This window comes from Physeter macrocephalus, chromosome 21, assembly GCF_002837175.3.
Source record: "Physeter macrocephalus isolate SW-GA chromosome 21, ASM283717v5, whole genome shotgun sequence".
NCBI classification, from domain to species: Eukaryota; Metazoa; Chordata; class Mammalia; order Artiodactyla; family Physeteridae; genus Physeter; species Physeter macrocephalus.
In genome coordinates this window covers 115,529,803-115,541,318 of record NC_041234.1, presented here as the reverse complement: position 1 = coordinate 115,541,318, position 11,516 = coordinate 115,529,803, and the positions used below count along the sequence as shown (strand labels likewise).

General features: G+C 35.5%; 1 non-coding gene across 1 annotated transcript; it reads left to right on the top strand.

The window, feature by feature from the left end:
- The first annotated feature begins 7,559 nt into the window (after positions 1-7,559).
- On the top strand, positions 7,560-7,666 carry LOC112062496 (U6 spliceosomal RNA). The gene has a single exon (XR_002890759.1). It is a non-coding gene; the product is annotated as a U6 spliceosomal RNA (small nuclear RNA).
- Positions 7,667-11,516: the final 3,850 nt, after the last annotated feature.

Sequence of the window (11,516 nt, the reverse complement as noted above, 5' to 3'; positions counted from 1 at the left end):
ACGAACCCGTGTCCCCTGCATAGGCAGGCGGACTCTCAACCACTGCGCCACCAGGGAAGCCCCCCCCCTTTTTTTTTCACACCTTCTTTATCCATTGACTTGTCCATGGACACTTATATTGTTTCCATAGCTTGGCTCTTGTGAAGAATGCTGCAATGAACATGGTAGTGAGATATCTTTTTGAGATCCTATTTTTAATGCCTTTGGATATATACCCAGAAGTGCAATTGCTGGATTATATCGTAGCTCTATTTAATAATTTTTAGGAACTTCCATATTGTTTTTCAGTGGCTGCACCAATTTACATTCCCATCCACAATGCACAAGGGCTCCCTTTTCTCCACATCCCCACAAACACTTGTTATTTCTTGTCTTTTTTTTTTTTTTTTTTCAGTACGCGGGGCTCTCACTGTTGTGGCTTCTCCCGTTGCGGAGCACAGGCTCCAGACACGCAGGCTCAGCAGCCATGGCTCACGGGCCCAGCCGCTCCGTGGCATGTGGGATCTTCCTGGACCAGGGCACAAACCCGTGTCCCCTGCATCGGCAGGCAGACTCTCAACCACTGCACCACCACGGAAGCCCTATTTCTTGTCTTTTTGATGATAGCCATTTTAACAGGTGTGAAGTGATATCTCGTGGTTTTGTTTTGCATTTCCCTGATGAGTAGTGATGTTGAGCACCTTTTCATGTACCTGTTGGCCATTTGTATACCTTTTTTAGAAAAATGTCTATTCAGTTCCTCTTCCCATTTTTCAATCAGATAGTTGGCTTGTTTTGCTATTCAGTGGTATGAGTTTTTTAAAACATATTTTTTAGATATTAACCCCTTATCAGATACATGACTTGCAAATATTTTCTCCCATTCTGTAGGATGCCTTTTCATTTTGTTGATGGTTTTCTTTGCTGTGCAGAACCTTTTAATTTGATGTAGTCCCACTTATTTATTTTTACTTTTGTTGCTTTTGCTTTTGGTGTCAAATCTAAGTATCATCACCAAGATCAATGGGAGCTTATCCCCTATGTTTTCTTCTAGGACTTTTATGGTTTCAGGTCCTATGTTCAAGTCTTTAATCCATTTTGATTTGATTTTTGTGTATGGAGTAAGATAGAGATCTAGTTTCTTTTTTTTCTTTCTTTTTTTTTTTTGCATGTGGCTATCCAGTTTTCCCACCACCATTTATTGAAGAGACTATCTTTCCTCATTGTACATTCTTGACTCCTTTGTCATAAATTAGTTCGTCATATGTGCATGAGTTTATTTCTTATCTCTCTTCTGTTCCATTGATCTATGTGTCTGTTTTCATGCCAATACCATACTGTTTTGATTACTGTGGCTTTGTGGTATAGTTTGAAATCAGGAAGAATGATGACTTCAGCTTTGTTCTTTCTCAAGACAGCTTTAGATATTTAGGGTCTTTTGTGGTTCCATACAAATTTTAGGATTGTTTGTTCTATTTCTGTGAAAAATGCCATTGGAATTTTGATAGGAGTTGTATTGAATCTGTAGATTGCCTTGGGTAGTATAGTCATTTTAACAGTATTGATTCTTCCAATGTATGAACATAGTATATCTTTCCATCTGTTTGTGTTGTCTTCAGTTTCTTTCATCAGTGTCTTACTGCTTTCAACATACAGTTCTTTCACAGCCTTGGTTAAATTTATTCCTGTTTTTTTATTCTTTTTGATGCTATTGTTATTAGGCCAATTCGTTCACTATAGAGCACATTATGATCACAGCCAAGAGCAGTATACTCTGACTAGAAATAGCAGTGAGTTTAAGTCATTGAATTTCCCTTTGTCTTCATTTTTCTAATAAGTATATGCTGTCACAAATGGTAACATTTCCTTTTTTCTCATGGCTGGGTAATATGACATTGTGTATATACTCACCACATTTTGCTTATCCATGTATTTGTTGATGGACACTTAGATTGTTTCCATATCTTGGCTATTGTGAATAATGCTGCGGTGAGTATGGGGTGTGTACAAATATTTCTTTGAGGTAGTGATTTCATTTCCTTTGGACATATACCCAGAAGTCGGATTACTGGATTGTATGGTAGCTCTATTTTTAATTTTTTGAGAAACCCCCATACTGTTTTCCATAGTGGCTATGCCAATCTACGTTCCCACAAACATTGCACAAGGGTTCCTTTTTCTCCACATCCTCACCAACACTTGTTATTTATTTGTTGTCTTTTTGATAATAGTCTTTCTAACAGGTGAGAGGTAATAGGTCATTGTGGTTTTGATTTCCATTTCCCTGATGAATAGTGATGTTGAGCATCTTTTCATATACCTCGTGGCCACTAGAATATCTTCTTTGTAAAAATGTCTATTCAGTTCCTCTTCCCATTTTTCAATCAGATAGTTGGCTTGTTTTGCTATTCAGTGGTATGAGTTGATTTAAATATATTTTTTAGATATTAACCCCTTATCAGATACATGACTTGCAAATATTTTCTCCCATTCTGTAGGATGCCTTTTCATTTTGTTGATGGTTTTCTTTGCTGTGCAGAACCTTTTAATTTGATGTAGTCCCACTTATTTATTTTTACTTTTGTTGCTTTTGCTTTTGGTGTCAAATCTAAGTATCATCATCAAGATCAATGGGAGCTTATCCCCTATGTTTTCTTCTAGGACTTTTATGGTTTCAGGTCCTATGTTCAAGTCTTTAATCCATTTTGATTTGATTTTTGTGTATGGAGTAAGATAGAGATCTAGTTTCTTTTTTTTCTTTCTTTTTTTTTTTTGCATGTGGCTATCCAGTTTTCCCACCACCATTTATTGAAGAGACTATCTTTCCTCATTGTACATTCTTGACTCCTTTGTCATAAATTAGTTCGTCATATGTGCATGAGTTTATTTCTTATCTCTCTTCTGTTCCATTGATCTATGTGTCTGTTTTCATGCCAATACCATACTGTTTTGATTACTGTGGCTTTGTGGTATAGTTTGAAATCAGGAAGAATGATGACTTCAGCTTTGTTCTTTCTCAAGACAGCTTTAGATATTTAGGGTCTTTTGTGGTTCCATACAAATTTTAGGATTGTTTGTTCTATTTCTGTGAAAAATGCCATTGGAATTTTGATAGGAGTTGTATTGAATCTGTAGATTGCCTTGGGTAGTATAGTCATTTTAACAGTATTGATTCTTCCAATGTATGAACATAGTATATCTTTCCATCTGTTTGTGTTGTCTTCAGTTTCTTTCATCAGTGTCTTACTGCTTTCAACATACAGTTCTTTCACAGCCTTGGTTAAATTTATTCCTGTTTTTTTATTCTTTTTGATGCTATTGTTATTAGGCCAATTCGTTCACTATAGAGCACATTATGATCACAGCCAAGAGCAGTATACTCTGACTAGAAATAGCAGTGAGTTTAAGTCATTGAATTTCCCTTTGTCTTCATTTTTCTAATAAGTATGGGAGCTATAAAAGTCTTTCCAAAGTTTGGATTTCTAAGAAAACTTAATTGAATTGAGGCATATCTCCAAACTTTCCTTCCCTTAAATGCCAAAAAGAAAAAATAAAAGAAGAAAAAATAAATGTGTGAAATCCAGGAGAAAAAGACAAAACTAAATGGCACTAAATTATGTGAAAGGTTCAACTTTGTCAACTTTGCAATTGGAAAATTGTGAAAGAGTAAAAAAAAAGATTCTAAAAGTTGATATATCGCTCTTTCTTCAACATGCTGAGAACCAATACCAAGGGAATATAGAAAACTTTATTCATTTATCATCAAATATTTAGAGTGTCTACTATGTGCCAGGTATTGTTGTAGGCTAAAATAAAGCAGTGAACCAAAGAAAATAAAGACCCCTGCCTTTATGGAATATGTGTGCTCATAACTAATCTGAAAATTTTTAAATGGGTCCTAGTTACATGTATTCCTCCCTTACTTATAGGAACCTTTATATACTTGGAAAGCTTTGAGGAATTGAAATATTGTTAATTTCAACTCACTTTTGAAAATAAAAGATGTTTTATATAAAATGATTCATCTTATCATGAGCTTTAAATATATTTTTTTCAAAATTGTGGGGTTGCAGATTTAGCTTATTAAAAATTTGGCAATCAACTTGTCACATAAACTAATTATCAATGGCAGTCTTCATTATGAAACCAATCAGACTCTGTCAGAAAAAGTCTGACTTCATTTTTTTCCAATTTAAATAAGTGTATTAATATACTCTCCATGACTGCATCTGACTTCTGAATTCTAAATCTAAGGATGGGTAAGGCACAAAGCATTACCTTGAGTTTGTCACCTATCTGAAATAAAGTACCATTACCATCCCTATTTCTTAACAATGCTCTCTTTGTTTTGCTCTCACAAAACTCTACTGATAATCAATTCTTTGAAAATGTTTGGGATATGGAGGAAGAGAGTTCGTTAAGCAATTGTTTTTTCTTCACCACCCCATTCTACAATGTATCTGGATTCAGAACTTTCCAAGATAACTCCAAATACCACATTTCAATACCATTCTTTGTTAAAGGAAGTTTCACCATATTGCAAATTTCCCTTTTGCTTGGCATCTGGGAGGCTATCAGTATAACGTAAGGCACTATAGTAAGATTCCAGATTTTTTGAGTTGGATGCCTTTCTTTTGTAAAGCGGGAGGACAGTTTTGAAGTGGACATGTGAAAGCAGAACCAGCATGAGCCTGGACCAGAGGTGTGTTCAGGCAGGTTAGTTTTAGAAAGGGTACATAGGCGGTGGAAGATCTGAAAACTGGTGCCCTTAGGTGTAGCCATGACTGTGGGCCTCTTGGAAATTATTTGTGTACCCCAAGGACATGTACCTTACATTAAAGCCCACTGATTTAGCAGGCATTCACTGAGCATTACTCTGTATAAATCTGTAGGTTAAACACTGGGTTGTGGGAGGTTAGAGAGGCTTCTAAGCTGTAGTCTCTGCCCTTGCCAAGGGAGTGAAATGAAGGTGAAGTCAACGTTCAGCTTGGGCTAAAGATAAAAATAGCCTGCTGTCAGGTTCTAAAATACAGTACCAGTGTCATGTTGTGCAGGGGTTTTGTTTATTTTTTTACATTTGTTTTGGCAATACGGATGACAGTAGTACATCACAATATAGGTCTGGTGTAGGCTGTGGATAAGGCAGCATTTCATATATTCACAATTATAAAATCTGAGAGTTTTCTCTTTCATTATAATATTCCACCCCCTAATTCTTTTATCCAATAAACGGAATGCTTCCCCCAGAACAGTGAGAGGCTGAGTGCACAGCACACCTGTGCTGTGCACTTCCTACTTGCAGTCCCCTGTGCTAGGTCCCGGGTCTACCAAAGGATAGATGGCTTGGGCGCCCACACAAGATAAATACCACCCATGTGGCATACACAAAAATTGCTGTAGTCTTTCTGAGCTTTAAAGCCTAAGCCATCAAGGAAGCCTCTCCAGGGAGGTGAAAATTAAACTGAGGAAACATTTAGGTAAGGAGAAAGAAGTTAGGAGAGGATTCCAGGAAGAAGACTCTCTCTATGCCTGTGAGATTCAACACTCAGCAAATATACAAACTCAAAAAGTAAAAGAATGACCTATAGATACACAGCAGTAATTGGACCAGGAGAATTGGTGTAGGCTTGGATATCGACTCTACTAAGTTGCTCATGGTGTAACAGCTTGTGAATGATACTTGTTTTATAATGAACTTAAGGGACACCCAGAATTTGCCAGATTCTCTTTCTTTATTCCCTAAAGACACCAAGGCCATAGGTGGCCTTTTATTCCTTTGTCTCACTTGAAGGTATTGAACAGTATCCCTATCAAATATTTGATGAGTCACTGAAAATGTGAACCTATCTACAAAAACAACACTAATGCATACTAATAAAGGCAATGAAGAGAATCCCCAAGTCTCTTACATTCATTTTTGGACATTTACTAGGTTGTGGGTATACCTGGAAGGGACTGACTTTTCAGCTGATAAAATATTAGTATCATGGAAACAAATATTCCATCTCAGTGCCCATGACAGCCATTTCCTGTTCTGAAATGTGAGCTACCCATAGTCAGGTAGAATTTACTGCTAATATTTTCTATTATGTTAGTGTCTTTTAATTTCCAGGCAGTATCCTACATCCTTGTATATATACATACTTGTCTCTCACAGATAACAGTTTGGTAGACTAGCTAAGGGTCAGAGGTTACTGCATAGCAAGAACACATACAGGTAGGATCTGAATATTTCACTGGTTTTTTAGCAAAGCAGATTTATTGTTGTTGTTGTTGTTAAAGACCAATAGCCAGGTCCCAGGATGCTCAGGGATGGGAGAGGAAGCAAAATCATTTGATTGATGGTCCTGTTTCTGGAGACGAACTGTGTTCACTGCCTTGAGTGGCCTTTATTTGGTATATTGAACTTAGGTACTGTGAGCTGATAGGATGTGGTGTGAAACATATCTTTTTCTTTTTCTCCTCAAGTATTTTCCTAAGGATGAAGAAGCCTGAAGACTTGCAGCTTGATCAAATATGCATTCAAATGTATTTCCAATTGTTATGAATATAGGTAAAGAATTAGAGACAATTTATTTTCAAAATCATAAGAAACAATACTCTGTCTAGACCCTATCATTATGGTTGATGTTTAGAATTAAGTACTCTGTGACACCACAAGGAAAAGCATGCTTTGAGAAATTTTTCCTGGTGCTCTAGATCCCCAGTCTCTAACTAGTATTCAGATAAAGTGGACAGGGGTGAAGAGACCCATTTTTTATTATACTACTAGTTTTATGCCTGCTGCTGAAAATTCTGTAGCAATCAAAAAGAACAAGTGGGATCCCTACCAAACTCTGACTTCAATTGAACACTTCAAATATGGAAAACTTCACAATCTATCCATTCAGTGCACTCCATTTTCAGATAGCTATACTCACTAGAGAGCTCTTGGATTAAATTTACAGTCATATAGGGTATAGTGCATCATGACCTTGGACTCCCTTGTTTTTTACTCTATGATTCTAGGTTTGGAGCCCATATAGTACTGTAAAAGACACCCTGGGGCCAGTCTCAACTCAGAGGTCACTACTGCATGTAATATAAGAGACATTGCCCAGGTAACACTTTGGATATATTTTGTGTCAAAGTGCATTCAAATTTATGAAGAAATATCAATTTGAAGCCTATGAAATCAAACTCATAGGATAGATCTGAATCTTTTACATTTGTCAAAAAAGAATTTAAGCTCAATAAGAAAAAAAGACGGTATTCCAGCTAAGTCAGGTAAAACATCTGGATTTATGGGATGATGTTTCTCTTATTACTTCATTCCCAGCGTGATACATATTAAAACTATTTTGCTCAATGTTCTGAAGCAGACTCTATATCAAAAGTACAGTGGTGAAGTTGTTTAGTGTATTACTGCAACGTTATGAATCAGCACCAGTTGATGGAACTCTTAAAAGTAATGAAAGACAGCAAATGTAATGATCTATAGTCTTTGTCAGCGCTCATTGGTTGAGTCATGAAAGAGTTTTACAAATATTTACTCCACCATTAACTTCAATTCGAGATTTCCTTTAAAAAAGGGGGAGGGGGTGCTCGCTTCGGTAGCACATATGCTAAAATTGGAACGATACAGAGAAGATTAGCATGGCCCCTGCACAAGGATGACGCACAAATTCGTGAAGTGTTCCATATTTTTATGTAAAATAGATAGCTAGTGGGAAGCAGCCACATAGCACAGGGAGATCAGATCGGTGCTTTGTGTCCAACTACAGGGGTGGCATCGGGAAGGTGGGAGGGAGACGCAAGAGGGATTAGATATGGGGATATATGTATACGCATAGCTGATTCACTTTGTTATACAGCAGAAACTAACACCATTGTAAAGCAATTATACTCCAAAAAAGATGTTTAAAAAAAGGGGGGGGGGATACTTGCCAAATATTCAGTAATCAAAGCCAAAATTGATGCTATGATTTACATTTTCTCACCAGTACTACATTGCATCTCAGTGAGATGGCACTGAAGCTCCAAGGAAAGGAGAAGCTTGTGACGCAGCTAAAGAGGTACACAATTTTATACGCAAATAGAAACTTTTCAGAATTTATATAAATAATAATGATATTACACATTTTCCTATCCTGAATCAACATGAAGGTATTAATTATAATACACAGCGTTATATACATTGACTGCAAAAACTACAAGACAAATGTGAAGAACATTTTGTATATATTGGTACACTGAAAGTACTTTCAACTTATGAAATACTCCCTTTGAATTCCGTATTAATAATACTGAGTTGATACAAGAATTAGTGAATTTAATTCACTTGGACATACGTAATTTGAAATCGATGCATTTTTGCTTCAAAGTGAAATCAATTTTTCTAAAAGAGATGAGCCAGTTTTGACCATGTGGATAGAGATATTAAAGGAAAATGCCTTTTTGGTAACTGTTTCAATTATTGGAAATATTTAAGTATGTTTGGGATAACTTGAACATATGAATCTAATTTTTCAACATTAAATTTTATGAAATGTAAATATAGATCAAGCATAGATCAAGCATTCCCGAGGAAACTGAGCATCTGATTTGAGATATGCTATCCATATAAAATATATGCCAGACTTTGAAGGCTTATACCAAAATAATGCAAAACATCTTATTACTATTTTATATTGATTACATGTTGAAATGATGATATTTTAGATATATTGGGGTAAATGAAGTGTATTATTAACTTGGTTTCACCTGGTTGGTTTTCTTAATTAAACTTTTTATTTTGAGATAATTGTAGATTTACATGCAGCAGTAAGAAATAATGCAGAGAGAGCCTATGTACTCGTTACCTAATTTTCCATGATGGTAATATCTCCTGTGCTTCACCTACTCAACATATCCACTCTCTCTGAACTCCTGGCAATCACTGATCTTTTTCTGTCTCTATATTTTTGCCTTTTCTGAAATGTCATATAATTGGAATAATAAAATAGGTAGCCTTTTCAGACAATCATCTTTCAGTTAGCAATATGGCTTTGAAATCCATCCCTGTCTTCCTTGCCCGATGGGTCATTTCTTTTTATCATTGAATAATATTTCATTGTATGGATACACTACAGTTTGTACATCCATTCACTTATTAAAGGACATCTTTTTTGCTTCCAATATTTGCAATCATGAATAAAAGTGCTATAAATATTCACATGCAGATAGCTATTCATGTAGGTATAAGTTTTCAAATCAATTTAGTAAATACCTAGGAGCAAAATTGCTAAATTGCATATCGTAAAGTATGGTTAACTTTTGAGAACCTGCAAAATTGTTTTCCAAATGGTTGTACTGTTTTGGATTCCCACCTGGCAATGGATGAGAGATTCTGTTGTTCCACATCCTTACCAGAAATTTTTATTGTCAGGGTTTTGTTTTGTTTTTTTAATTTAGCCATTCTAATAAATGTTTAGTCGACTATAATTGTTGATTACTTTGTAACTTCATAAAGACATATGATCTTGAGCATCTTTTCATGTGCTTATTTGCAATCTATATATTTTCATTGGTACGGTGTCTGTTTATGTCATTTTTCTTTTCTTAATTGGGTTGTTTTCTTGTTTTCGATTTTATTTTTTTTTAATTTTTTTAACATCTTTATTGGAGTATAATTGCTTTACAATGGTGTGTTAGTTTCTGCTTTACAACAAAGTTTATCAGTTATACATATACATATGTTCCCATATCTCTTCCCTCTTGCATCTCCCTCCCTCCCACCCTCTCTATCCCACCCCTCTAGGTGGTCACAAACCACCGAGCTGATCTCCCTGTGCCATGCGGCTGCTTCCCACTAGCTATCCGCCCTACGTTTGGTAGTGTATATATGTCCATGCCACTCTCTCACTTCGTCACAGCTTACCCTTCCCCCTCCCTGTATCCTCAAGTCCATGCTCTAGTAGGTCTGTGTTTTATTCCTGTCCTACCACTAATCTCTTCATGACATTTTTTTTTCTTAGATTCCATATATATGTGTTAGCATACGGTATTTGTTTTTCTCCTTCTGACTTACTTCACTCTGTATGACAGACTCCAGGTCCATCCACCTCACTACAAATAACTCAGTTTCGTTTCTTTTTATGGCTGAGTAATATTCCATTGTATATATGATTTTAAATATGTCTATTTTGGATACAAGTCCTTTGTTAAATATGTGTTTTATAAATATTTTCTTCTGGTCTGTGGCTTAATTTTTAATTTTCTTAGAGCAGAAGTTTTGTTTTTTTTAATTTTAATGAAACCCAACTATCAGTTTTCTTTCATTGGTTGTGCTTTTGGTATTGTATCTTAAAAACTCCTCTGTTTTCTACTAGCAGTATTATAATTTTGCATTTCATGTTTAGGTCTGTGATCTAGTTTTAGTAAATCTTTGTGAAATTGTAAAGTGTGTGTATAGGTTCTCTTTTTTTTTTTTTTTGTATATATGGTCATGGAATTGTTCTAGAGCCATTTGTTTATTTTTTCACTTTTAAGGTATTTATTCCACACATAATTCTGAAGTAGAATACACTTTTAAAAGTCAAGATGATTGTTGATGACAGCCTTGTTTAAACACACTTCAATCACAGAATCCAGTGGATTCAGAAGGGAACATACAGATAATCTGACAGTGAGGCCTCACTTTGGTTTTATTCGTGAGAAAACATGTAGGCATTGAAAACTTCAAAACTATGCCTTCAAAAACTATGTAGTATGTAGAATTATTTGTTTAAAAGACTGTCATTTCCCCCACTGAGTTACCTTTAGTACTTTTTCAATAGGATTTTTAAAAATCCTATTGAAAAATAGGATTTTTTAAACAAAAGCGTTTTGTCAGTGACCCAGCATGACTTCTCCAGGGTCTTAGCATCATCCTCTTCTACCTCATCCCTAAGGAGGTCAAAACCAGGGAACTTGATTGGAATGTACAGGCCTGATTCATGGCTGTGATCCATGTTTTGCTGGGACTTTTCTAACAAAAGAAAATGAGGCCAGTGAATTACAATTAACATTGAGCAGATTATTTTCCTTTTTTTTTTTTTTTTTTTTAAGGTTGCCGAGCAAGTGGTTTTCTGGCCATAGAAAGGAATGGGAAATTTAAGTCAATCAGCAGAATCAAGTGTTAAATATTTTTTGACCTGGTATACCCTAGAAAGCTAAACTAAATTTTAGCTGGATAAATGAAAAGGACATATCCTATTTCTACCTCTTCTTTGTTCATTTCTTCTGTTTTCTATTCAGGGTAAAGCTTACAGCTGAAATTCCTTAACACCATTAATGTTCTTATGTGGTAATTGGTTGGTGCAGCAATACATCATTTCAGTATAAATGAATAGGTTCAGTCACAACAGACTGTTTATCATAAACATATTTAAAATGTATTTTGAATCTTATAGTTAATTTGGGTTCAGTGATATTGACTACTTACATACCTGCATTCAGTCTGAAGCAATGGCATTTTCCCCGACACCATTTTCATATTTTAAAAATAAATATGATAGATTCTCACTGAGTTGAGTAAG